At 40.1% G+C, this 23,480-nt stretch overlaps 1 long non-coding RNA gene across 1 annotated transcript; it reads right to left on the bottom strand.

Annotated features, from left to right (window-relative positions):
• Window positions 1–215: 215 nt before the first annotated feature.
• Window positions 216–5,303, bottom strand: LOC118897231. The gene is made up of 3 exons (XR_005020378.1): window positions 4,905–5,303; window positions 1,388–1,511; window positions 216–299 (listed from the first exon to the last, which is right to left on the bottom strand). It is a non-coding gene; the product is annotated as an uncharacterized LOC118897231 (long non-coding RNA).
• Between the last annotated feature and the right edge of the window lie 18,177 nt (window positions 5,304–23,480).

Here is a 23,480-nt window from a genome sequence, read left to right as displayed (position 1 = left end):
GAATTCCCTGGTGTTCCAGGGTTAGGACTCCACGCTTTCACTGCCAAGGGTGCAGGTTTCATCCCTGGTTGGGGAACTAAGATCTTGCAAGCCATGTGGCATGGCCAATAAATAAATAAAATTAAAATTAAAATTCCTACCTATAACTGATCACTTTGGATTTACTTTTCCCTGGATACCTTCTTCTAGTACTCAGTAACTCACCTGAGTAGCTCCTATTAGACAGTCTTCCTCTAATAACCATGGATCTTCTCCTTCCTCCAACTTGAAGGTCACATCTGGTTTTCTAAAGCAATACTCTATAAGTGGAAAAGAATTTATAATTTGGATCAGCTACATGGGCTTCAATACTTCTGAATATAAAGGAAGGTACAGCTTCAGGAACTGTACAGTGAAGGTGCTCATTTGACCTTTTTGAGGAGGTGACAGAAGGAATGAATCTTCTTAAATCCCTGAATCTTAGGACTAAATAATTAAATTCTAAAAATAGTCCATGTGTGGGGTTTTATACAAGGGACTTCATGGGGACTATCACTTTACCTCCTCACGTCAAACAAGTAGAAAGTCATACAAAATGGAACAATAGGCAGTGCAGGACAGGAATTCTTCAGAAAAAGGAAACAAATTAGGTGAGTCCCATTATTGCCACAGTATAGAAAATTTCTATGCCACAACACAGTAAGGGAAACCAAAGAGAGCCTGACACTCTCCGTAAGTTGAGGAGACAGAGTTAGTAATTTAGGAATGCCAAGGCAACTAGAATCTGCAAGACAAAATACTGGAGGGGAAAGAGCTGTAGTAAGGAAGAGCTGTAGAAATCTGCAGAAAGATCTCCTTGAGTCTTTGGCTGAGTAGAGACTTGTGCATGCATGTAAGGAAACTATCTGAGACTGGGGAAAGAATCTCTGGGAAGGAGTAGGATGATAAATCACCAAAGCACAGACAGAGATGGGAAGCTTGTTATCCTACCAGCCAGAGTAGAAATATATCTTAATTCATGGAGAACTGAGTAGAATAACCTGAAAGATCTGCCTTAGTACAGGAGTAAAGTCAGCCCTAGACTATAAAGTGCTCTGAATCCAAGAGAACAAAGCTTTAGATCTTGAAAGGATAAAACTAATTCCAAATAACTTAACTTTATTCCAGAGAAAGTCCCCAGATATTTTAAAATACCAAGAAATACAGCATCCGATAAATTAAAATCCATAACTAGCAACCAATAAAAAATTATGAAGTATGAAAAGAAGGCACATATGACCCTTAACCAGGAGAAGAGTCAATCAAAAGAAACAACAGGATATGACACATATGATAAAAGTAGCAGTTAAGAACAAGAGAATAAACAGGATTGCATTCTTGAGGCATTCACATGGTAAGGTCTGCTCACCCACTGAGAGGAGGTGGCTGTAGTTCTCCAGTATCACATCTCTGTACAGGATACTCTGAGCAGGGCCCAGGTGTTTCCACTCCTGGGTTAAATCCACAGTCACATCCTTGAATGACACTCATGCCTGTAATAGCACATTTCTGATTAATCTGAAGGGTTTAGAAACAGGTAACATAGAAAATACTTTTGAAAACTCTTGTGATGTTTACTGCTGAGAGTTTAAAGCAAAATATTGTAAAATAATAAATAAAATTATAAATTATTACAGCCTTAATTTTGTCTTATACTTTGGGGGCATCACACAATTAGCACAAATATTATTTTCATGCCCTAATTCATTTGTATGTATTTCTAAAATATGTACTTATACTCTCAGTTAATATACTATCAAGAAAGCTTAGTGCCTTTTTAAAAAAACATTTTATTTATTTATTTTATTTTATTTTTTGGCTGCGCCATGTGTTAGTTGCAGCACGGGGGATCTTCCCTGAAGCATGTGGGATCTTTCATTGTGGCTTGCAGACTTCTTTCTAGTTGTGGCACGTGGGCTTCTCTCTAGTTGCGGCCTCTGGGTTTTCTCTCTCTAGTTGTGGTGTGCAAGCTCCAGGGCAAGTGGGCTCTGTAGTTTGCGGCACGTGGGCCCTCTAGTTGAGGTGTGTGAGCTCAGTAGTTGTGGTGCACAGGCTTAGTTGCCCCGCGGCATGTGGGATCTTAGTTCCCCAGCCAGGGATTGAATCCATGTCCCTTGCATTGGAAGGCGGATTCTTTACCACTGGACCACCAGAGGAATTCCAAAGCTTAGTGTCTTTTTAAAGATAAAGTCATTATAAATAGGGTTCCTATAATCATTTCTTATACACCAATGGCTTATACACCTGAGCACTCTCTAGGTTACACACATCCTCTGCCGGAGTCCTCTGCTGGGGTAATGGGGGAATCAATGAATAGATGCATGTAAGCCCTGGAAGGAATACTCAGAACCAGAGCTGTATTTCAGGAGCTCATATTTATACTCAAAAGATTTCCAGCAGAGGTACCATGGCAATCCAATGAACAAAGTACATATTTCCCAACAAATGGTGCTATAATTTTCAAACATATATAAGGGGAATAAAAAGGTAAAATGCTTTTGGCCATATTAGGCAAATATTTCTTAGATAGGACAAAAAAGCATACATCTTTGTTATTTACTGAATTGTGTCCCCCAAAATTCATATGTTGAAGCCTTAACCCCCAATGTGACTGTATTTGGAGATAGGGTCTTTAAGGAGGTAATTAAGGTTAAATGAAGTTAAAATAGGTGGGGCCCTAATCTGATAGGACCAATGTCTTTATAAGAAGAGGAAGAGACACCACAGATCTCTCTCTTTCTGTGTGTGTACAGAGGAAAGGCCATGTGAGAACAGAGCAATAAGGTGGCCTTCTGTGAGCCTGGAAGAGTTGGTTCACCAGGAACCAACACTGATGACATCCTGATCTTGGACTTCCAACCTCCAGAGTTATAAGATAAAATATTTCTGTTGTTTAAGCCACCCAATGTGTGATATTCTGTTATAGCAGCCCACACAGACTAATACATTCATAAAATAAACTGAAAAAGTTATGAAAAATTGATAAATTTAAAACCTCTGCTCTTTGAAAAATACTGTTAAGAATATGAAAAAAAATAAAACTGAGAGAGAATATCTACAAATCATGTATCTGAGGAAATATTTTTTATAGAACATATGTAAGTCTCCAATCAAATAGGCACCTTCACCAAAGAGTAATGGATAACGAACAAAAACATGCTTATTATTAGGCATTAGAAAAATTCAAATTAAAACTAAAATGAAATACCATTACAAACCTAAAATAATGGCTCAAATAAAAAACCTGATATTGTTAAATGCTGGTGAAGATACAGAGTAACCAGGACCCTGACACATTGCTGATGGGAATGCAAACTAGGACAGCCACTTTGGAAAACAATTTGACATTTTCTTACGACATTAGACATATAATTATTATGAGACCCAGGAAATCCACTCATTCCTTCACATTAACCCAAGAGACTGAAGACATATGCTCACACAAAGAAACCTGTATATGAATATTTATGGCTGGAAATAACCCAAATATGCATCAACTGGTGAATGGGTAAATAAACTGTGGAATAGCCACACAACAGATGACTACTCATCAATAGAAAGGAACAAACTACTGAAACATGGACTGGAGACAGAGTGAATGGCACTGTCTTTGACTCCTGGATCTGTCACAATAATTGGCCCTGGACAATTCACTGACACTCTCAGGTCTAATTTCTTTAAAGTTTTAAATGAGTCAGAGGTAGATGACCATAGAAACGTTTCAGGAACCATCACTGTGGGACTCTGTGAAGTCAGGATAGTGTCACATGTGTGACAGCAGCATCTGTAAAAGGGCAATTTAGGGAGAGTGGAGACAGCATTTCCTCCCTCTGCCTGGTTATCCTTTACTCCCAGACCTCAACCTCACTAGCTCTCCAACAAAGTGGCCTTTCCTGAGCAGCCTGCCCCTGGGCCATCCCAGCTCACCTTGCTCTTTTCAAGACTGGCCCAAACTCCCAACTGTCACACCATGTGGTGGCTTCTGAATGTGGTGGCATTACCAAGTCTGGCTCATTCCTGGCAGAAGGATCAAGAACTACTTCTTGATCTTGTGCAGACCTGCTCCTGGGCTCTTCTGCCTCCACTCTGTAGCTCTGGAGAGATGTCGAGGTCAGGGGGTGCTCTCTTCCAGGTAAGACTCCTTTACCAGAGTCCCCCTGCTTCCTACTTCACAAGAGCTGCTGTGCTCTAAAATGAATTTCCCAGGAGCTGGAATCTAGTCCTAGACCACAATTTTAAGGCCAGAAAGCTGACTCTCTTGGAATTCATTATAATCTTAGACTGAAAACACAGCCTGAAGTGCATGAGGGGATAGGAGGCTCTGTCTGACTCAAAGGATCTGAGGAGACAACAGAAATCTCAGAGTACATTTGACATATGGTAGGATTCCATCTACATTCACTTACTACTATATCCCTGGAGATTTGGGGACAAGTTACTCTGTTAGGTCCTGTGAAGGCTGCAATGCTGATTTCTGGCAGATGTGATATTTAGACAAAGCCTGAGATTGGAAGTAAAGCACACCTGCTCTTGAATCCAGACTCCCTCATTGCTAGCTTGTGACCTGAGCCATCAGTCCACTAACCTGAGCTTCGGTTATTTTTAATGCAGATGGTTATACAGACCTCACAGAATGGTTGAGGTTTATACATACGCCAACCAATAAAAAGAATGAAGTGTCTTCTAAATATAACAGCAGTTGTCACGTACTCAGGGCTTAGTACTCTGCACTAGCCTACCTGATTTACAGGTGATGACTTATCTGAGTTTTAAAACAATGCCATGAAGCAGTCATTATTAATGTCCTTACTGACAGATGAGAAACTTGCTTCTTATCCAGGTTCCTTCTGTAGCCCCTGCTTAAAGGTGACAGAGCTGGAATTTACCTGGGTCTGTCTGGCTCCAGAGCTCGGGCTCCACCGCAGACCCACCGCCTGCGCTTTCTGGCACGCTCACCATCCGCATTATGAACAAACAAGCACCACGCTCCCTACCAAGGCCGCCGCGGGGGCTTTTCTCCGGTCCGGCTGCAGGTGGGGCCAGGCAAACGATCCCCGTACACTCCGGCCTGCATCAAGCACTTGCTTCTGATAAGGGCTCAGCCGCATCTGAGTCTAACACGGGGTTGAACCTGGGGGCCCCCGGGACTTTCTGCTCCCGCTCTCTGGGTCACAAGCCCACTCCTCTCCAGAAGTTCCCATGCGGCGCGGAGTCTCCATCCCCCTAAATCCACTCTACAGGAGGACAATCAAGGACTCAGCACCAACTATCGACCAGGGATGAAAGTGCGGAAACAGGAACGCGCAGCTGGCCCTGCACACGCGCAAATGTAGCCTAGACACTACCCAGAGGGCTGCACGGTGACCCAACCAGATTCAAGACTACATTTCCCATAAGTCTCTGTGCCTTGCCATTTCTTTGCAGCGTTTCTTCTGTATTAGACTGTTGCAAGGTGTGCTATATGTTCCCTTCTGCCCAGGTTCTCTCAGAGACCCCAGGCGTTATGGGTTAATTTGAACTTTACTGCCAAATACTACATCGCATGGTCTTCCATCACACTCCGAAGGGGAAAACAACAGTTGCCAAAGACGCTGGGAACAATTTGGGAAATTTGAATGTGGAATGGCAATTAGGAATTGAGCATAATAATGTCAGCGAATATTAGTTACTCAGTTGTTACATGGAATTATATTGATTGACTGGAAATGTATTGATTTTGTAAAGGCATGCATAATAACACGGTTAGCACTGAAGTCATCTTGTTAGTTCATTTTATAAAATTTGAGCAAAAACTAATTAAAGCAAATACAGCAAAAGGTTAGGTTTCTTAAGTTGATGGAGGGCATAGCTATTTATGGATACTCATTTTACCATTTTCTACTTTTCTGTTGTCTAGGAAAAATTAATAGCTGATCTAAAGGAAAAAGAATTTTATTCAAGCCAACCTGTGGATTACAGACCTGGAAACAGTCTTTCAGAAAACTGAGGACTATTCCACCTGTTAGAAGTCAAAGTCATAGTCATATACATTTTTGAGACAAAGGATGGTACATCAAAATGACACACTGATATTTTACAGAAAGTTCACTAAAGATACATAGTCCAGACCTGCACGTACAAGGGGAGAAGTAGGTCACTATGACCCCTTACAGGATTAGGAAAGGAAAAATTAATCTTCTAAGAAGTTATGTTACTGGTATCAGAAGGAGAAAAAGAAAACATTGATCTTTATGGTGGAGCAGGCATTCCCGCCTTTGAGGAGGTCTGGTTAATGTATAATGCAGATGCATACAGCACTTTAGGGCTGGCCTAATAGGGGGAAGGAATATGTATGCTTAAAATTTCTTGTCCTGCCTTAAGACATAGCTTTTATTCCATCACTGTTTTTCAAATTTTTTGTAATACAAAGAAAAGGATAGGCATTCTCTTTCCCTCAATGCCCTGTTAAAACTCTAAGTTGCCAAAAGTAGTCAAGATACAAATATCTTTGGGGAATAAGGCAAATAAGACACTTGAACATTAAGCACAACAGTACCATAAAAGAAAGTATCTGTGACCAACAGAATTTATCTCAGGAAAGGGAAAAGAGCAAATTTCAAAAATGCATAATGTACGAAAATACACACAATGCAAAATAAGAAAATGATTATCAAGAAAAGCACTCATTTCTCAGAGGTGACCCTACTGCAGCCTTAGTGAGCATCCTGTTGTTGTTTTTTTTTTTAACCAAATTAGGCACATATGAGCATAATATTATAGGAACATCTTTTAACTAAATTACATATATTGAGCACGTATCTGGTCAATATTATTTCACATCAATCATTTTTTCTATGACAATGATTGTTAAAGTTTGGTCTTATTCATACGGTGAAAAAAGGAATACAGCCATCAAGAAGTTAGCGCAATTTAAGTGAACACAGGCATAGAGGTTCAGCAGCTTTCCTAGGAAGCTTTCGTCCCCGCCCACGCCTGGGAACCCCCTTCCCCGGGCAGCTCAGCCTCCTCAGAGTGCGTGCTGTGGGTGTGGACTGGGCTCGGGGCCAGCGGAGGGGGCGGCGGGCACAGTTCAGCGGGCGCTAAAGAGCTCTCCTCGCTGCTCCCCAGGCCCCGCCGCCACCGACGCGGCTCCCTTGGCACGTCCTCCGGCCTAGCTCCACCTCACTTGGGGAATCCTCCGCAGTCCTGCGTCTGGACGCGTCCTCCTGCCTTGCTTGGCTGGAGGCGTCTTCCGGCGCAGCTCTGCCAGAGCGGCTCTGGCGGCGCGGGTTTGGGCGCGTCCTCAGCCGCCCAGGACGGGTCTGCTGGCGTGCTCCGATGCCTGAGTCTTGGGGGACAGACGCAGCCGGGATCTAGGCACGTCTCCCGTGAGGTTAGCTCCTGCCACCGCACCCACACCCTCCAGGCCCCGGGCCAGCGTGAAAGGAGTCTGGGTTTACCTCAGCTGGGAAAGGAGTCTTCTACGTTGGTCAGTTCCCGGTGGTCATGAATATGACCTCAGGTGGCCTCGGCCTGCAGAGGCTTTTAAGCAGGATTTCGGTTTCAGCCAGAGATTGAAGTCGGGCAGTGGCAGTGGCAGTGAGAGCACTGAATCCTAGTTACCTGACCACCAGGGACCAGTGGCCAGTGACAAGGCCCTGGCCTGTCAGCTGTGCAGAAATGAATTTCCACATAGAGACGGAAAGTAGTGAAACAAGGAAAGTGTTTATTAGGAGGAAAAACAGTACATATATGTGGAGAGACACACGGGCGGCCTCAGATAGAGTCACGCCCTCCCGGTAGTTTGAATCACTTTTATGGGGCATTTCTTCCGGGTTTCCTTTGGCCAATCATCTTGCTTTGCCTGGTTCTGAGTCCGTATATGGTATATCTCAGGGTCCTCCCATGCGGCATCTCTTAGCCAAGATGGGTTCTAACGAAAAGGCCTATGGGTAGGTTGGCATCACTTACTGTGGGGTGGCGCCCCCTCCCTTTTTGACCTCCAAGGAGCCTTTCTGCGCTGTGTGTAGTCAGGGAGGTCTCCTTGACTTTGAGAATGAGGAATATGTGGTCTTTTATCTCTTATCTGCGCAGATCCCAGCCTCCATCCATCATCCCAGCCTCCTCCATAATCCTCCATTGTGGAGTTTCTGTCCACAGGGGATAAACTGTTCAGCTTGGGGCCCATCTGTCTCCTGCTTCAGGTGTGTCCCCTTAATTAGACTGAATTTTCCATCTTTGCAAAAATGAACCCTACTCTGTCATGTGGACTCTTTGGGAAGGACAAAAAAACGTATTATCCATAAAAAATGCAATTGGTTTATTAATAATCAAATACCCTTTTTTGTTAAGTGCAGCTTTCTAGATAAATATCCTTGAACTCATACTGTGAAAGCTAAGTGTGACAGTATAGTAGATGGTCAACCCAACTACATTTATTAGTGTGGCAATAAGCTTTGCAACGTGATATTTTATCACCCTTACATTATGTGCTGAGCAAGGCTATTAAATAAGCCTTGTTATTTTTTAAACACTTGAGTTGTTCCTGTTTATTTTTTAATGTAAGTATATTTAAATGTTTATTTTAAAATTATAAATACATGCTGGATAATGGAATTTACCTCTATCCTCCATCCCATCTTCCATATAAAACCAGTATTAACTGATGCTGAATTCTAGACTTTATGTTACAGCTAACTGCATTTTTCAAAAAGCGTGGTTACTACTTATTTACAACTTGTTTTTGTACAAGTTGTCTCCTGATCCAGTTGTCTGGTCAGGCTAAATCATTCTTTTCCTTAGCTGCATTGTAGGGGTATATCATGTTTATTTAATCAATCTTTTTGTTATTGATGTTCAGTTTGTTTCCAATTTTCACTTTTATAAATAATATATAGCAAACATCATTGCCCATACATCTTTTGCATATATGTGTGATTATTTCTTTGGCACAAAAGCCAAAATGATAGACTTGCTCAGTTAAAATGTGTGCAAGTGGGAATTCCCTGGCGGGCCAGTGGTTAAGACTCTGTGCTTTCACTGCCAAGGGCCGGTTTCCATCCCTGGTCCAGGAACCAAGATCCTGAAAGCCACGTGGCATTAAAAAAAAAAAAAAAAAAAAAAAAAAGAAAAGAAAAGAAAAGAAAAAAAAAAGTGTACATGTTAAACATTTTATAGATGCTAACAAATAGTCCTGAGAAAGGCTGTATCAGTTTATGTTGTTTCCTCACATCAATTCCAACACCAGATAGCATGCATTTTTGATAAGTAATTATTAGTGATGCTTAAGGAATTGCTATTCATGTTCTAATGGAGAGAAAGTGGACCATACATATATTCGTTCAACAAACATTTATTGAAAGCCTGCTGTGTGACACATCATTCTAGGTGTTGGGATTTTAACAAACAATATAAGAGATAAAAGTCCCTACTCTTGTGGAGTTTATGATCAGGGTTGCTGTGGTCAATTGTTAAGAAACAATGGGACACTGAAGGAGATCTAATAAAATAAGGGCCCAGTTGGTGAGACACACCCTGTGACTAGTGACTGTAGGGAGACATTATCACCAAAAGGCGTGCAGGGAGTATAATTACAACTTGGCAGGAAAGACTGCCCCAAGAGGAGCTATGGTCTTAAGAAGAGGAACATTAGAATGGCTTAGTATAGAAGGCCAAAGGAATAAATACCCAAACTTCACTTGTTTTTCACCCTCTCATGTCCTGTCCGGTAGTGACTATTTACATCCTACCACTCTGTTTGGTTCCTAGAAGTGCATCCACATAGTCTCCTCCAGGTCTCCTTGTTAATTTTCCAGTTATATTCTTTACCAGCCCCGGATTACCAGTGAGCTCACTGAGCCATTCATATTGAATTATTATGATTCTAAACATATCTCCTTCCACACAAAGTGGACAATCAGATATACCTCCCCAAACTCTGTCCACTAGGGAGGATTTCTCTTCACTACAGCCTTTCAGGGCCACCATCCCTTGCAGACACATCTGTCACCCAAGGAGAGTACTCTTTCCTCCTCTGTTAAATGTTTATAGTGGACTCCCCATGGGACTCTAAGGAGCATTGAAGGTCATGTGGTGAGTCAATAGGAGTAAGTGTTGCAGGAAAGGGGACCCCTTCCAGGGCCCAAGAGTGGGCTCTTGTCTAACACTCAGAAATGAATTGTCCGAGGAGACACGTGTACTGACAAAGCAGAAGACTTTATTGGGAAGGGGTGCCCGGGCAGAGAGCAGCAGGGTAAGGGAACCCAGAAGAACTTCTCTGCCACGTGGCTCACAGTCTCAGGTTTTATGGTAATGTGATTAGTTTCCGGGTTGTCTCTGGCCAATCATCTTTCTTGGCCCATATTCGGTCTGACTCATGGTCCTTCCTGGTGGCCCATGCATCTCAGCCAAGATGGATTCCAGTGAGAAGGATTCTGGGAGGTTGGTAGGACATGGACTGGCATCTACCCCCTCTTTTAGGCCCCTCCTGAATTCTCCCAGTTAGTTTTTGTGACAGCACTGTGTTCCTTATCGGGATCTCTTATTGCGAGATATCTCATGCAAGTGGTTATCATTATACCTGGCCAAATATGCAGGCGGTTTTGGTCAACAGTTCCCTAATGTAAGTACCATGTGACTGTGAACCACTTGATTATACAGTTTGCTTATACCTTCTGGGTCCTGTTTTGGTCTGGTCTTATATTTACCATCCCATTTAACAAAGGAATAGCTTTACACATATCCAATATTTTGATTCAGTGAAGTAGATTATACAAGTTGATGATAGATATTTTGGGTCACATAGTCACTTGGTATCCCATGTTCAGTCTCCATCAGGACCCAATGGCAAATCAGAAGCTGCTTTTCAAATGGAGGATGATTATCATGAGGTAAAGGCATAACTTACTCCAAAACCCCAGGAACCTGAGCTGTATTGAGGCTTCTAATCTATGAACATGGCATGTGTCTCCATTTGTCTTTGACTTTTTAGTCAGCATTTTGTATTTTTTGCATACAGATCCTGCACGTTTTGTCAAATTCTTTTTAATTTTTTGGAACAATTGTAAATAATAATATGTTTTTTATTTCAGTTTCCAATGTTCATTGCTAATGTATAGAAATATAACTGATATTTGTGTGTTGATCTTGTATTCCATGATCTTGCTATACTCTATAGTTTTAGGAATGTTTTGGTAAATTCCTTGGATTTTCTATGTAGACAATCATGCAATCAGCAAATAAGGGTAGATTTATTTTTTCCTTTCCAATTTGTATGACTTGCCTTGCTTTTTCTTTTCTCAGATTATTGAAATAGCCAGGGCTTCCAGTACTATGTAAGTTGTTTTGGGGAAAGTGAGCACCCTTGCCGTGGTAGTAATTTTAAGGGAAAAGCATTAGGACTTTAATCATTAAGTGTAATGTTAGCTTCAGTAATTTTGTAGTTCTTTATCAGATTGAGGAAGTTCCCTTTTATTTCTAGTTTGCTGAGAGTTGTTGTTGAGTAAATGTTGGCTTTGGTCCAATGCTTTTTCTGTACCAACTGATTGGATCATGTGGTTTTTCTTCTTTACCCTGTCAAAATTGCAGATTACACTGGTAAATTTTCATATATTGAACCAGCCTTGCATTTGTCGACTAAATCATACCTGGTTGTAGTGTATCTTTCTTTTTATATACTTATGGATATGATTTACTTATATTTTGTTGAGAACTTGTGTGTCTATGTTCATAAGGGAAATTGATATAGTTTTCTTTTTTCGTACTGTCTTTGACTTTGATATTGGCCTTATAAAATGAGGTGGGAAGTGTTCCCTCCACTTTTGTTTTCTGGAAGAGTTTGTGTAGAATTGGTGTTATATCACCCCCAGCTTCATTGAGGTATAATTGACAAATAAAAATCATTTATATTTAAGGTGTATAACTTGGTACTTTGTTATACATATATATTGTGATCACCACAAAGAAGCTAATTTACATATCCACTACCTCACATAGTTACCATTTTCTTTTTCTTTTTTTTATTGTGATAACACTTACAATTTAATCTCATAGCAAATTTCAAATATTGTTAATTATAGTCACATTGCCCACCATACATTAGATTTCCAGAACTTATCTTGCATAACTGAAACTTTGTACCCTGTCACCAGCATCTCCCCATTTCCTCCTCCTCCCAGCCCTGGGTTATCACAATTCTACTGTCTGCTTCTATGAGTTTGACTAGATCCCACACATTATTTCATCTTTAAATGTTTGGTAGACTCACCAGTGAAGACAACTGATCTGGAAATTTCCTTTTTTGCAGATGTGTGTGTGTGTGTGTGTTTCTGCACGTTCAGTCTATTTAATATAAGATTACTTAAATGATTGATTTCATCTTGGGTGAGTTTTGTGTTTGTAGTTTTCAAGGAATTGGACCATTTTGTCTAATTTGTTGAATTTCTATGTATAGACTTGTTCATATTATTCTCTTATTATCCTTTTTAATATCTGTGGGTTCTGTAGGAATTCTCTTTCATCCCTGATGTTGGTAATTTGTATCTTCCTTTTGTCATTGTCAGTCTTGCTAGAAGTTTATCAATTTCACTTATATTTTCAAAAAACCCAAAGTTTTGGCTTTGATTTTCTCTTTTGTTTTCATGTTTTCAATTGTACTAATCCTTGTTCTTATCTTTATCATTCCCTTTCGTCTAGCTTTCTGTTTATTTTCCCTTCTTTTTCTATTTTCTTGTGGTAGAAACTTAGATTGTTGATTTGACATTTTTTTCTAATATAAAACTTTAGTACTCTAAATTTCCTGATAAACACTGCTTTACCTACATCCAATAGATGTTATGCTATACTTTTACTTTCACTTATGTATTTTTTTTCATGAAGCTTCCTTTTGACCACTGGAATGTTGAGAATAGTGTTGTTTAATTTCCAAGGTCAGGAGATTTTCCTATTACTTTTCTGTTATTGCTTTCAAGTTTGATTCCCCCATGGTCAGAGAATATATTTTGTATGACTTTAATTCTTTTAATATTTTACATATTTGTTTTATTTCCCAGGACATAGCCTATCTTTGTGTTCCAGGTGCACTTGAAATGATGTATTCTGCTGTTATTCAATAAATTTCAATTAGATCCTGTTTTTTGGGGGGTTTTTTGCCATGCTACATGGCTTGCAGGATCTTAGTTCCCCGACCAGGGATCGAACCTGGGTCCATGGTAGTGAGAGCACTGAGTGCTAACCACCGGACCACCAGGGAATTCCCTAGATCCTGTTGATTGATGGTGTTCTTCAATTCTTTTATATCTTTGCTGACTTTCTGTTCATTGCTTCTATCAATCACTGAGGTGTTAAAATCCCCACCTATAATTATAGTCTATTGTCTATTTCTCCTTTCAGTTCTGTCAGATTTTGCTGCCTGTACTGTATTTTGAATCTCTGTTGTTCGATGCATATATAATTAGAATTATTATCTCTTCTTCATGAAGTGACTATTTTATTTTATAATTATGTAATGTTCTTTTTGTCCCTGGTAATTTTTTTTTTTGTTCTGAAATCTACTTTGTCTGATATTAATATGGTTATTCCAGTTTTCTTGGCTTAGTGTTTGCATGTTATATCTTTTTGGTACTTTTACTTTTAGCATACCTACATCATTACATTTCAAGTGAGTTTTCTGTATGTAGCATATAGTTTGGTCTTTTTTTGTTTTGTCTTTGTTTTTTGTAATCCATTCTTCCAATCTCTGTAACATATCACTTTCTACTGGTATCAATGTCTTACTACTTCAAAGATTATGTAGAAACTTTATGAGCTTTCTGGTCCCTTAAACTACCCTCTTTGTAATACAGTTGTCTTAAATATTACTTCTACTTACATTGAGAATCACATTAGACAATGTTATAATTTTTGCTTTGACCCACTAAAAACTGAAAAACTCAGAAGACAGAAAGAATAGTATATTGTATTAACTATATATTTACTCTTCCTATTGGTTTTCCTCCATTTTGGATGTTCTAAGATTTCTTTTGCTATTATTTCCTTTCTGTCTGAAGAACTTCCTTTAGCCATTCTTTTTTTTTTTTTTAACATCTTTATTGGAGTATAATTGCTTTACAATGGTGTGTTAGTTTCTGCTTTATAACAAAGTGAATCAGTTATACATATACATATGTTCCCATATCTCTTCCCTCTTGCATCTCCCTCCCTCCCACCCTCCCTATCCCACCCCTCTAGGTGGTCACAAAGCACAGAGCTGATCTCCCTGTGCTATGCGGTTGCTTCCCACTGGCTATCTATTTTACGTTTGGTACTGTATATATCTCCATGCCACTCTCTCACTTTGTCACATCTTACCCTTCCCCCTCCCCATATCCTCAAGTCCATTCTCTAGTAGGTCTGTGCCTTTATTCCCATCTTGCCACTAGGTTCTTCATGACCTTTTTTTTTTTTTTCTCCTTAGATTCCATATATATGGGTTAGGATACTGTATTTGTTTTTCTCTTTCTGACTTACTTCACTCTGTATGACAGACTCTAACTCCATCCACCTCACTACAAATACCTCCATTTCGTTTCTTTTTATGGCTGAGTAATATTCCATTGTATATATGTGCCACATCTTCTTTATCCATCCATCCGATGATGGACACTTAGGTTGCTTCCATGTCCTGGCTATTGTAAATAGAGCTGCAATGAACATTTTGGTACATGACTCTTTTTGAATTATGGTTTTCTCAGGGTATATGCCCAGTAGTGGGATTGCTGGGTCGTATGGTAGTTCTATTTTTAGTTTTTTAAGGAACCTCCATACTGTTCTCCATACTGGCTGTATCAATTTACATTCCCACCAACAGTGCAAGAGGGTTCCCTTTCCTCCACACCCTCTCCAGCATTTATTGTTTCTAGATATTTTGATGATGGCCATTCTGACTGGTGTGAGATGATATCTCATTGTAGTTTTGATTTGCATTTCTCTAATGATTAATGATGTTGAGCATTCTGTCACGTGTTTGTTGGCAATCTGTATATCTTCTTTGGAGAAATGTCTATTTAGGTCTTCTGCCCATTTTTGGATAGGGTTGTTTGATTTTTTGTTATTGAGCTGAAGGAGCTGCTTGTAAATTTTGGAGATTAATCCTTTCTCAGTCGCTTCATTTGCAAATATTTTCTCCCATTCTGAGTGTTGTCTTTTGGACTTCTTTATGGTTTCCTTTGCTGTGCAAAAGCTTTGAAGTTTCATTAGGTCCCATTTGTTTATTTGTGTTTTTATTTCTGTTTCTCTAGGAGCTGGGTCAAAAAGGATCTTGCTGTGATTTATGTCATAGAGTGTTCTGCCTATGTTTTCCTCTAAGAGTTTGATAGTGTCTGGCCTTACATTTAGGTCTTTAATCCATTTTGAGTTTATTTTTGTGTATGGTGTCAGGGAGTGTTCTAATTTCATACTTTTACATGTACCTGTCCAGTTTTCCCAGCACCACTTATTGAAGAGGCTGTCTTTTCTCCACTGTATATGCTTGCCTCCTTTATCAAAGATAAGGTGACCATATGTGCGTGGGTTTATCTCTGGGCTTTCTATCCTGTTCCATTGATCTATATTTCTGTTTTTGTGCCAGTACCATACTGCCTTGATTACTGTGGCTTTGTAGTATAGTCTAAAGACAGGGAGCCTGATTCCTCAAGCTCCATTTTTCTTTCTCAAGATTGCTTTGGCTATTCGGGGTCTTTTGTCTTGCCATACAAATTGTGAATTTTTTTGTTCTAGTTCTGTGAAAAATGCCAGTGGTAGTCTGATAGGGATTGCATTGAATCTGTAGATTGCTTTGGGTAGTAGAGTGATTTTCACAATGTTGATTCTTCCAATGCAAGAACATGGTATATCTCTCCATCTATTTGTATCATCTTTAATTTCTTTCATCAGTGTCTTATAATTTTCTGTATACAGGTCTTTTGTCTCCTTAGGTAGGTTTATTCCTAGATATTTTATTCTTTTTGTTGCAATGGTAAACGGGAGTGTTTTCTTAATTTCACTTTCAGATTTTTCATCATTAGTGTATAGGAATGCAAGAGATTTCTGTGCATTAATTTTGTATCCTGCTATTGTACCAAATTCATTGATTAGCTCTAGGAGTTTTCTGGTAGCATCTTTAGGATTCTCTATGTATAGTATCATGTCATCTGCAAACAGTGACAGCTTTACTTCTTCTTTTCCGATTTGGATTCCTTTTATTTCTTTTTCTTCTCTGATTGCTGTGGCTAACACTTCCAAAACTATGTTGAATAATAGTGGTGAGAGTGGGCAACCTTGTCTTGTTCCTGATCTTAGTGGAAATGGTTTCAGTTTTTCACCATTGAGGACAATGTTGGCTGTGGGTTTGTCATATATGGCCTTTATTATGTTGAGGAAAGTTCCCTCTATGCCTACTTTCTGCAGGGCTTGTATCATCAATGGGTGTTGAATTTTGTTGAAAGCTTTCTCTGCATCTATTGAGATGATCATATGGTTTTTCTCCTTCAATTTGTTAATATGGTGTTTCACGTTGATTGATTTGCGTATATTGAAGAATCCTTGCATTCCTGGAATCAACCCCACTTGATCAAGGTGTACGATCCTTTTAATGTGCTGTTGGATTCTGTTTGCTAGTATTTTGTTGAGAATTTTTGCATCTAAGTTCATCAGTGATATTGGCCTGTAGTTTTCTTTCGTTGTGACATTTTTGTCTGGTTTTTGTATCAGGGTGATGGTGGCCTCGTAGAATGAGTTGGGGAGTTTTCCTCCCTCTGCTATATTGTGGAAGAGTTTGAGAAGGATAAGTGTTACCTCTTCTCTAAATGTTTGATAGAATTCGCCTGTGAAGCCGTCTGGTCCTGGGCTTTTGTTTGTTGGAAAATTTTTAATCACAGTTTCACTTTCATTACTTGTGATTGGTCTGTTCATATTTTCTATTTCTTCCTGGTTCAGTCTCAGCAGGTTGTGCATTTCTACGAATTTGTCCATTTCTTCCAGGTTGTCCATTTTATTGAAATAGAGTTGCTTGTAGTAATCTCTCATGATCGTTTGTATTTCTGCAGTGTCAGTTGTTATTTCTCCTTTTTCATTTCTAATTCTATTGATTTGAGTCTTCTCCCTTTTTTTCTTGATGAGTCTGCCTAATGGTTGATCAATTTTGTTTATCTTCTCAAAGAACCAGCTTTTAGTTGTACTGATCTTTGCTATTGTTTCCTTCATTTCTTTTTCATTTATTTCTGATCTGATCTTTATGATTTCTTTCCTTCTGCTAACTTTGGGGTTTTTTTGTTCTTCTTTCTCTAAGTGCTTTAGGTGCAAAGTTAGGTTGTTTATTTGAGATGTTTCCGGTTTCCTGAGGTAGGCTTGTATTGCTATAAAGTTCCCTCTCAGAACTGCTTTTGCTGCATCCCATAGATTTGGGTCATCGTGTCTCCATTGTCATTTGTTTCTAGGTATTTTTTGATTTCCCCTTTGATTTCTTCAGTGATCACTTCGTTATTACATAGTGTATTGTTTAGCCTCCATGTGTTTGTATTTTTTACAGCTCTTTCCCTGTAATTGATACTTAGTCTCATAGCATTGTGGTCGGAAAAGATACTTGATATGATTTCAATTTTCTTAAATTTACCAAGGCTTAATTTGTGACCCAAGATATGATCTATCCTGGAGAATGTTCCATGAGCACTTGAGAAAAATGTGTATTCTGTTGTTTTTGGGTGGAATGTCCTATAAATATCAGTTAAGTCCATCTTGTTTAATGTATCATTTAAAGCTTGTGTTTCCTTATTTATTTTCATTTTGGATGAACTGTCCATTGGTGAAAGTGGGCTGTCAAAGTCCCCTACTATGATTGTGTTACTGTGGATTTCCTCTTTTATGGCTGTTAGTATTTGCCTTGTATATTGAAGTGCTCCTATGTTGGGGGCATAAATATTTCCAGTTGTTATATCTTCTTCTTGGATCGATCCCTTGATCATTATATAGTGTCCTTCTTTGTCTCTTGTAATAGTCTTTATTTTAAAGTCTATTTTGTCTGATATGAGAATTGCTACTCCACCTTTCTTTTGATTTCCATTTGCATGGAATATCTTTTTCCATCCCCTCACTTTCAGTCTGTATGTGTCCCTAGGTCTGAAGTGGGTCTCTTGTAGACAGCATATATACAGGTCTTGTTTTTGTATCCATTCAGCCAGTCTGTGTCTTTTGGTGGGAGCATTTAATCCATTTACGTTTAAGGTAATTATCTATATGTATGTTCCTATTCCCATTTTCTTAAGTGTTTTGGGTTTGTTATTGTAGGTGTTTTCCTCCTCTTGTGTTTCTTGCCTAGAGAAGTTCCTTTAACATTTGTTGTAAAGCTGGTTTGGTGGTGCTGAACTCTCTCAGCTTTTGCTTGTCTGTAAAGGTTTTAATTTCTCCATCAAATCTGAATGAGATCCTTGCTGGGTAGAGTAAACTTGGTTGTAGGTTTTTCTCCTTCGTCACTTTAAATATGTCCTGCCACTCCCTTCTGGCTTGCAGAGTTTCTGCTGAAAGGTTAGCTGTTAACCTTATGGGGGTTCCCTTGTGTGTTATTTGTTGTTTTTCCCTTGCTGCTTTTAATATGTTTTCTTTATATTTAATTTTTGATAGTTTGATTAATATGTGCCTTGGCATGTTTCTCCTTGGATTTATCCTGTATGGGACTCTCTGTGCTTCCAGGACTTGATTAAGTATTTCCTTTCCTATGTTAGGGAAGTTTTCAACTATAATCTCTTCAAATATTTTCTCAGTCCCTTTCTTTTTCTCTTCTTCTTCTGGGACCCCTATAATTCGAATGTTGGTGCGTTTAATGTTGTCCCAGAGGTCTCTGAGACTGTCCTCAGTTCTTTTCATTCTTTTTTCTTTATTCTGCTCTGCAGTAGTTATTTCCACTATTTTATCTTCCAGGTCACTTATCCGTTCTTCTGCCTTAGTTATTCTTCTATTGATCCCTTCTAGAGTATTTTTAATTTCATTTATTCTGTTGTTCATCATTGCTTGGTTCCTCGTTAGTTCTTCTATCCTTGTTAAATGTTTCTTGCATTTTGTCTATTCTATTTCCAAGATCTTGGATCATCCTTACTATAATTATTCTGAATTCTTTTTCAGGTAGACTGCCTATTTCCTCCTCATTTGTTAGGTCTGGTGTGTTTTTACCTTGCTCCTTCATCTGCTGTGTGTTTTTCTATCTTCTCATTTTGCTTATCTAACTGTGTTTCGGGTCTCCTTTTCACAGGCTGCAGGTTCATAGTTCCCGTTGTTTTTGGTATCTGTCCCCAGTGGCTAAGGTTGGTTCAGTGGGTTGTGTAGGCCTCCTGGTGGAGGGGACTAGTGCGTGTGTTCTGGTGGATGAGGCTGCATCTTGTCTTTCTGGTGGGCACGTCCACGTCTGGTGGTGTGTTTTGGGGTGTCTGTGGCCTTATTATGATTTTGGGCAGCCTCTCTGCTAATGGATGGGGCTGTGTTCCTGTCTTGCTAGTTGTTTGGCATAGGGTGTCCAGCACTGTAGCTTGCTGGTCGTTGAGTGAAGCTGGGTCTTGGTGTTGAGATGGAGATCTCTGGGAGAGTTTTGCCATTTGGTATTACATGGAGCTGGTTGGTCTCTTGTGGACGTGTGTCCTGAAGTTGGCTCTCCCACCTCAGAGGCACAGCCCTGATGCCTGGCTGGAGCACCAAGAGCCTTTCATCCACACGGCTCAGAATAAAAGGGAGAAAAAATAGAAAGAAAGAAAGAAAGAGGATAAAATAAAATAAAGTAAGATAAAGTAAGGGAAAATAAAATAGAGCTATTAAAATAAAAAATAAAAAATAATTATTAAGGAAAAAAATTTTTAAAGTAAAAAAACAAAAAAAGGACCGACAGAACCCTAGGACAAATGGTGAAAGCAAAGCTATACAGACAAAATCTCACACAGAAGCATACACATACACACGCACAAAAAGAGGAAAAGGAGAAAAAATATATCTTGCTCCCAAAGTCCACCTCCTCAATTTGGGATGATTCGTTGTCTATTCAGGTATTCCACAGATGCAGGTACATCAAGTTGTTTGTGTAGCTTTAATCCACTGCTTCTGAGGGTGCTGGGAGAAATTTCCCCTTCTCTTCTTTGTTCGCACAGCTCCTGGGGTACAGCTTTGGATTTGGCCCCGCCTCTGTGAGTAGGTCGCCTGAGGGCCTCTGTTCTTCGCTCACACAGAACGGGGTTAAAGGAGCAGCTGCTTTGGGGGCTCTGGCTCACTCAGGCCGGGGGGAGGGAGGGGTACGGATGCGGGGCAAGCCTGCAGCGGCAGAGGCCGGCGTGACGTTGCAGCAGCCTGAGGCGCGCTGTGCATTCTTCTGGGGAAGTTGTCCCTGGATCACGGGACCCTGGCAGTTGTGGGCTGCACAGGCTCCCGGGAGGGGCGGTGTAGATAGTGACCTGTGCTCGCAGACAGGCTTCTTGGTGGCTACAGCAGCAGCCTTAGCGTCTCATGCCTGTCTCTGGGGTCCACGCTGATAGCCGCGGCTCACGCCCGTCTCTGGAGCTCCTTTAAGCAGCGCTCTTAATCCCTTTTCCTCGCGCACCAGGAAACAAAGAGGGAAGAAAAAGTCTCTTGCCTCTTTGGCAGGTCCAGACCTTTTTCAGACTCCCTCCTGGCTAGCCGTGGTGCACTAACCCCTTCAGGCTGTGTTCACGCCACCAACCCCAGTCTGCTGCCTGCAATCCTACTGAAACCCGAGCCTCAACTCCCAACCCCCCCCACCCCAGTGACTGAGTAGACAAGCCTCTCGGGGTGGTGAGTGCTGGTCGGCACTGATCCTCTGTGCGGGAATCTCTCTGTTTTGCCCTCTGCACCCCTGTTACTGCGCTCTTCTCCGTGGCTCCGAAGCTTCCCCCCTCCGCCACCCACAGTCTCTGCCAGCAAAGGGGCTTCCTAGTGTCTGGAAACCTTTCCTCCTTCACAGCTCCATCCCACTGGTGCAGGTCCTGTCCCTATTCTTGTGTCTCTGTTATTTCTTTTTTCTTTTGCCCTACCCAGGTACGTGGGGAGTTTCTTGCCTTTTGGGAGGTCTGACGTCTTCTGCCAGCGTTCAGTGGGTGTTCTGTAGGAGTTGTTCCACATGTAGATGTATTTCTGATGTATCTGTGGGGAGGAAGGTGATCTCTGCGTCTTACTCTTCCGCCATCTTCCCTTCTCTACTAGCCATTCTTTTAGAGAAGATCTGCTGATGACAAATTCTCTTACTTTTGATTCTTTTGGAATGTCTTTATTTCATCTTCGTCTCAGAGAATATTTCTTCTGGGTATAAAACTTTGGGTTGACAGTTCTTTCTTTCAGCACTTTAAAAAGGTTGTGCCATTCATTCTGGCTTCCATCGTTTCTGATGATAAATCCTCTGTCATTCAAATCATTACTCTCTTATACGTTAAGCCTCATTTATCTCTGGCTGCTTTCAAGGATGTTTCTTTGTGCTTATTTTTCAGAAATTTTATTCTGATATGTCTCAATATGGAATTATTTGGATTTTTCTTGTCAGGGCTTTGCTCAGCTTCTTCAGACATTAGTTTTTTGCCTTTTTCTACATACTGAAAGTTCGTGGTTACTCTTTCTTCAAGTATTTATTCAGTTCCATACTCTTTCTCTTCTGTTTCTGGGACTTCGATGACATCAATGTCAAACCTTTGGGTTTTGTTCCACAGGTCCCTAAGGTTGTTTTCTGTCTGTCATTTAGACTGGATAATTTCTATTGATATTTCCTTGAATTCACTAATTCTTTCTTCTTTCATCTTCATTCAGGTAATGAGCCCATCCAGTGAAGTTTTATTTCAGTTAATGCATTTTTCACTTTGACAGATTTCCACTTCCTTATGTGTTCTTTTTCTTTGTTAAGAATTTCTATTTTCTCATTTGTTTCAAGATAGTTCACAATTGCTTATTGTGGCATTTTAATGACAACTACTTTAAAACCCTTGTCAGATAATTCCAACATCTGTGTCATATCAGTGTTGCTAGTCTATGATTTACATTTCTCATTTAAGTTGAGATTTTTTAACCTGTCAACGTGATGTGCAATTTGGGGTTGAGATTCTGGTTCCTATTTAAATCTTCCATTTTATCAGGCAAACTTTTTGGTTTAAAATGCACTTCCTGTTCCAATTTTGTGGGCTGTGGTTCAAAAATTAATTTAGTTTTCAAAGACTTTGCAGGGCTATCCAGATTTGTTCCACTGTGTGCTGTCCAGAGACCCATTTGAAACCTGGGAAGAATTCCACACCAGTGTTCAGTTCTCAAACCTTTTCTTGTTTCTTGTTGGTTTTATGCATGGGCTGTTCAGAGTTCTGTCCAGGACTTCATGCACAGATTAAGAAAATTTCTTTCTCTAGTTCACTTCTCTCTATAGTGCCCCCCTTCCCATTATCTAGTTGGGAGGGGCATCCCTTTTTCTGAAGGGTGGTAAGCACAGACAGAACTTTGTTGATATTCTCTGCAGCTGCAGCCTTCCATGTGGAGAGGAAGTGATACCGCCTTGCTATTTCAGGTCAGGCATGGAAGACAAGTCTGTTCCCACAGTCTCTGGTCATCTGGAGAGGGTTGGGTTCCACCTAGTTATTGAAGGGAAGAGATAGAAAATCAGTCTTTGCCCACAGTCTCCATGGTTGTAAATGGAAAGTGCTGCTTCATTATTACTTGTCAGGAATGAATGTCAGGACTTCATACACAGGGTCCATGGCTGACAAGGGGGTGCCTCCCTGTTATTGCAGGGTGGGGATGGAAGACAAGACTCTGTCTACAGTCTCTGCAGCTGCAGTGCCCAGTGACAATTAAGGGGAGTGTGTGTGTGTGTGTGTGTGTGTGTGTGTGTGTGTGTGTGTGCTTTTTTCTGTTTTCCTAAATTGGGAAGGAATGGTAAATAGTTTCTGTCCTTTTTCCTGGTCCTTTTGCTAGAGAGAGTGGGCTTTTTCTGGAAGATTTTCTTTTTGTCTGTGCCCATTATTTTTTCCAGGTCACAGGTCTCTTCAGTGCCCAGGCTATGATATATGAGGCAAAAAAACAAAAACAAACAAACAAAAAACCTACAGGAAATCACCACTGGCTTTTCTCTAGTCTCAAGATATTTATACAATCTGTCTTCTTCTCTCTAACTTCAGAGTATTTTGTTGGTTGCTTTATAAATTTTGTCTAGGGTTATTTTGGTTTTTTGTTTGTTTGTTTTGTAAATAGTGGGGGGAACATAAGAGCATGTGCTTATATCTAGTCTGGAACCAGAAAAGTATCAGTCATTTAATTTTAGCCACTCTATTGGTTAGGGGTTTCACTTGCATCTCTTGGCTAGAAAATTATATTGAATGTATTTTCCTGTCATTATTTGTATGCAACTTTTTTTATGAAGGGTCTGTTCAAATTTTTGCCTTTTATTGAGATTTCATCTTATTCTTTAGCTCTAAAATTTTACAATATATTTTGTATACAGACTCTTTGTC

This window comes from Balaenoptera musculus, chromosome 6 (genome assembly GCF_009873245.2).
Source record: "Balaenoptera musculus isolate JJ_BM4_2016_0621 chromosome 6, mBalMus1.pri.v3, whole genome shotgun sequence".
NCBI lineage: Eukaryota > Metazoa > Chordata > Mammalia > Artiodactyla > Balaenopteridae > Balaenoptera > Balaenoptera musculus.
Note: the sequence above shows the minus strand (reverse complement) of the source record. Positions and strands in the feature narration are given on the sequence as shown.